Source organism: Chondrus crispus, genomic scaffold (assembly GCF_000350225.1).
Source record: "Chondrus crispus Stackhouse genomic scaffold, scaffold_6, whole genome shotgun sequence".
In the NCBI taxonomy this organism is placed as follows: Eukaryota; Rhodophyta; class Florideophyceae; order Gigartinales; family Gigartinaceae; genus Chondrus; species Chondrus crispus.
This window is the reverse complement of record NW_005178652.1, coordinates 83,091-87,388: the sequence shown is the minus strand read 5'-3', so window position 1 is coordinate 87,388 and position 4,298 is coordinate 83,091.

Genomic DNA, 4,298 nt, shown 5'->3' with positions numbered 1-4,298 from the left:
GGCAATATTCGCTTTGCAGGGATCCAAATTGACACTGTCCCAAATGGATACCTCATGCATCAAGAAAACTTCGCCAGGAAGATATCATCTTTGTCGAAGGACAGTACGTTTTCGGGATTTAGATCTAAACGTCACGAACTGGCTTGGATTACACACACAAGGCCTGATGTGGCCGCAGCAGTAAGTCTCATGGCACAAGTAAGCGAGAAAGATTTCAACCCGTCACACGTAAAGGCAATCAACTGTATTATCGATCGCATTCGTGCGAAACCCAGGAGGGGCATACTTCAACAACGGCTTGATAAAGACAGTATCTCAGTCCGCGTCTTCACAGATTCTTCCTTCGCCAACACACCTTCGCTCCGGTCTCAACTCGGCTTCATAGTCTTCCTATGCGACAAGTTTGGACGTTGCAATATTTTGCACTTCTCTTCGTATAAAAGCAAGCGTGTTACGAGATCTGTGATGGGGGCTGAAACGTTGGCGTTCGCGGATGGCTTCGACTTTGCGTACTTAATCAGACATGACTTGGAAAAAATGTTTGGAAAGAAACTCCCACTATCAATGTTCACTGATAGCGACAGTTTATTTAAAACAATCGTCAAGTCCACAACGACTACCGAAAAACGCCTTATGATTGACATCCAATCCGCGCGGGAATCTTATGCTTCCCAAGAAATAAGCGATGTTGGATGGATCAGATCTGAGGACAACCCCGCCGATGCACTCACCAAGCCAGCTCCTTGTAGCGCCTTAGAACAAATCATGGAAACCGGAAGACTTGACGTGCCTGTGCAACAATGGATTGTGCGGACGCCAGTATCGAAGGATGTTCGCGCTTGATGGGCACAACTTCCATCTCAAGAAAACCCCCGAGTGTCAATTGTAAAGGCACACTCGCGGTGTGCAGCATTCATATGTTGCATTACAGAAGCCTTACACGTGTATGACTGGTGTCTTCTGTACACTTACCTTCGTAGTTTACAGTGCTGCCGACTGTTGGCCTCGATTAATTCCGTCGGTCACATGAGTGCAACCGTATCAAAGGTCGCGACCGGTTCGTTGACCGTTAGTGAAACATTATCAGCAAGGTTCACGGCTATGTTTCGGTATATAGATATTGAGTCCTCTACCTCCTAGACGGATTGGGTCAAGAACGAATCAGTAAACAAGTGCATTTTATTGCTAACCTTGGCGGAGCTCTCCTGTGCGAGCGTCCGCGCTTTTCGTTCTCACCGACTCGCGTTTCTATTCAAGGAACGGCGTAGGCTCCCGAGCGCCTACTGTCAGAGTCAGCATCACAAGGAAGCTCAGAGGAGTTTTCCGACAACAACGACGTGAGGTCCATGGTACACGTGGACATAGGTACAAGGGGTACCCCTATGTTTGGGACAAACCCTTGTTACAGGGATGTGGTGCAAGGAACGATGGTCCGATGTTTACTGAGGCTAGAGGTCGGTGCACTAAGAGGGACGGCGGCGGAGGCGCCGTCTCTGGGGTGGACACCTGGCGTGCGTGTGTGCGTGTGACAGATGTACATGGGAATCATGACAAGGGACAAACAAAAAATGTCAAATGTTAATCAAATTAAAGATCAAGGTTTAGATAGGACGCCATACTGGTCATTCCAAGCAATATATCATCGCCACTGAGCACTCTGCTGCCAATGAGTAACTGCCATCTCCTCCCGAGCCAGCCAAACTACGCCCGAAAAAATCAAGGGCGGGCATTTCTAATGTGTTCGAACACAGTGAACGGAATAGTGTCAGAAACCCGCCTTTTCGCCTCTCCATAAATCGTATGGAGCAACCTTATTGTTCTCATCGCTCACACTAGCCCCTGCTGTGCTGAGCGATTTTCGCCCCGTGATTTGCATCAAAAAAATATGGGTTAAACCAGATTTCATGAGGAACTTGTCCCGATTCAAGGGGTATTTTCCCCAAAAGGGATCTTTCTGAACCCTTCGTCAAATGAATCCCCTAAAATGACGTCAGTTCTTTGTCCCCTTTCTGGAAATTGGCAAGATTGCCTTGGATATGCCGGAGACAATGACGTACAAACCGTAAACAACAGGTTGCGGGAAGTAATTTTTTCTTTAAAAACGCTGTATTGTCCCAACCATAGGGGAGGGGTACTGTTGCAGTTACAAGTCAGGCAGTGGCATTCGTGGGACCACGGCAGCCGGAGATCAGGATCGGGCAAGGGGGGCAATCCAGATCGGCCGGCAACACTGTGTTGACACGTCAGAAGCTCACGGCATGGTTTCATGTTCAGCCCGTGCAGCACTTATCACCAGCAGACCGGTGGGTGAACAGTCATCTGAAAGGATGTCGGAATGCGTCATTCACCTACGCAACCGTTCAACTGGATGTGGTCGATAGGAGCATCGGGGTAGTGCTGGCATCACTTGTCATAGACTGACGTGCAACCGTTCAGTGCAGTGGAGACAGGCGGTTGCTGGAATCGGTCGGGAAGAAAGGAGCGTGAGGATCAGCTTGTTGGTAGAAGTCGGGGGATATAGAGGCTGTGCGATGAAAGAAAAGGGGAGATAGGCATCGATCGAGGAAAAAGAACTGAGTTTGCAGCTGTTTCCGTCGCTGTTGTAGCTGTTTGCTACTGAATTGTCATTTACTCGAATCGTTGTGAAAGGCTGAGGTTCCCTGTACGGCTGTTTGTCGTTGTTGTCGCTTTTCCGGTGACTGATAGCGCGCACCCTGCTTGTTGGACGCGCTAAACTAAAGTGAAGATTAATTGTTTTATCATTCTATGCAATCTCTGGCCGGCTAATCCGGAGCGATTTGGCCGAGACTGCGCTGTTTACTTTCTGTGAATACGCTTCCATGTTGTACCTGCAACATAGCAATATTGTTAGAGGCGTGCAGCTGATTGCTGCGGCAGGTGATGAAACATGGGACGCATTTTGTTTCGAATGAAGTGGAGGATGATGCCGGGAACGCGCGCCAATCCTGCTCATGGCGAGTCTTCGGATACTAGAATCGATATTCAAGATGAATCACAGGCTTCAATGTCTCCTGGGTCACAGGATGAGGAAAACATGCATAGATTGAAGCCTGACCTTGCTGAAGAATTAATGAAGAACAACAGTCCAGCCGTCGAATGTGAGTCTGAGGACTCCAAGACCAGTCGGGCTTTGGAAAGAATTGAAAGCAAGCTCTTCAAGCTCACCGTTGCTATTACAGGAATTCAGGAGGAGCGACTTTAGAGAGATTCGAACCTGTTGAGTTCTGTTGATGTCTTTCGGAGGCGTCAGAGTGCTGTTGGGCAAAGTGCAGATATTCCTTTTCAGGATGGTTTGGAGTATGGGGTCTGTCACACTTCCAATACTGCTCAAGTGTTGGATGGTGATCTTATTAGCGCAAAGGAAGGGGACAGACATACCCGGGAGACATCTGCACGAGACTACGAGGTATACCCAACGCATGTGGCATACAAAATTTATCAAAAAGGTATGCAGAGCACTCGGGGCAAGCGCATAGGGGATGGTTCATTTTTTATCGCCAAAAGATCCTGGGATCGATTGGCGAAGGATTTTCCTACGACTAAAGCGGGTATGAGAAGGCTCTTTCCGTTAGCGTTCGACAGTGATGCAAGGCTGGCGTATGAGGAGATCGCCGGAGTGCACAACGACGCCAGTTGTGAGGAACTTTGGGAGTTGTTGGGGAAAAGATTGTGCAATGAGGTGCACCAGTCCGCACTGGGCGATCGATTTTTCGCCATGACATGGAATGGGAAGCGAGAGTCTTTTGAGAAGTTTGCTGGGCGTCTCCGCTCAGCTTCTCTGCTGCTCCCTGACGTGGCCGACGATGTCTTACTGCTGAATCGTCTTAAGAATGGTCTTCCAAACCGTCTGCAAGACCAAGCAAAGCTAGTTTCAGGTTCTTTCGACGAGGTCGTCAGCCGAGTTTCAAGCTTATCGTTGGCAAGAAACAGTCGCATTGAAGCTGTTAGGGGGATTCGTGAGGATGTACAGCCTAGCACCGGGCAGGAATTCAGAGGCTCACAGGCGGATCGATTTCCGCACGTGCGTTGCCATTATTGCCAAAAGCTTGGCCATATCTCTCTTGACTGCGACAAGAAAATGATGGACAAGAGAGTGCCGGGGAAAGGCAAGGGGGACCAGCCACGCCCTGCTGGCCAGAACCCGAGACGCAATTAGGGCGCCCGCCCCTTTCAGAAACAGAGCAGCATAGGGAAAGGGTTTGTGCATGCCAAGAAGCTCTGTTGCAGGAATGGGAGGATGCGGATGAGGTGGTAGTCCAAGTCATCGTTTCTGGACA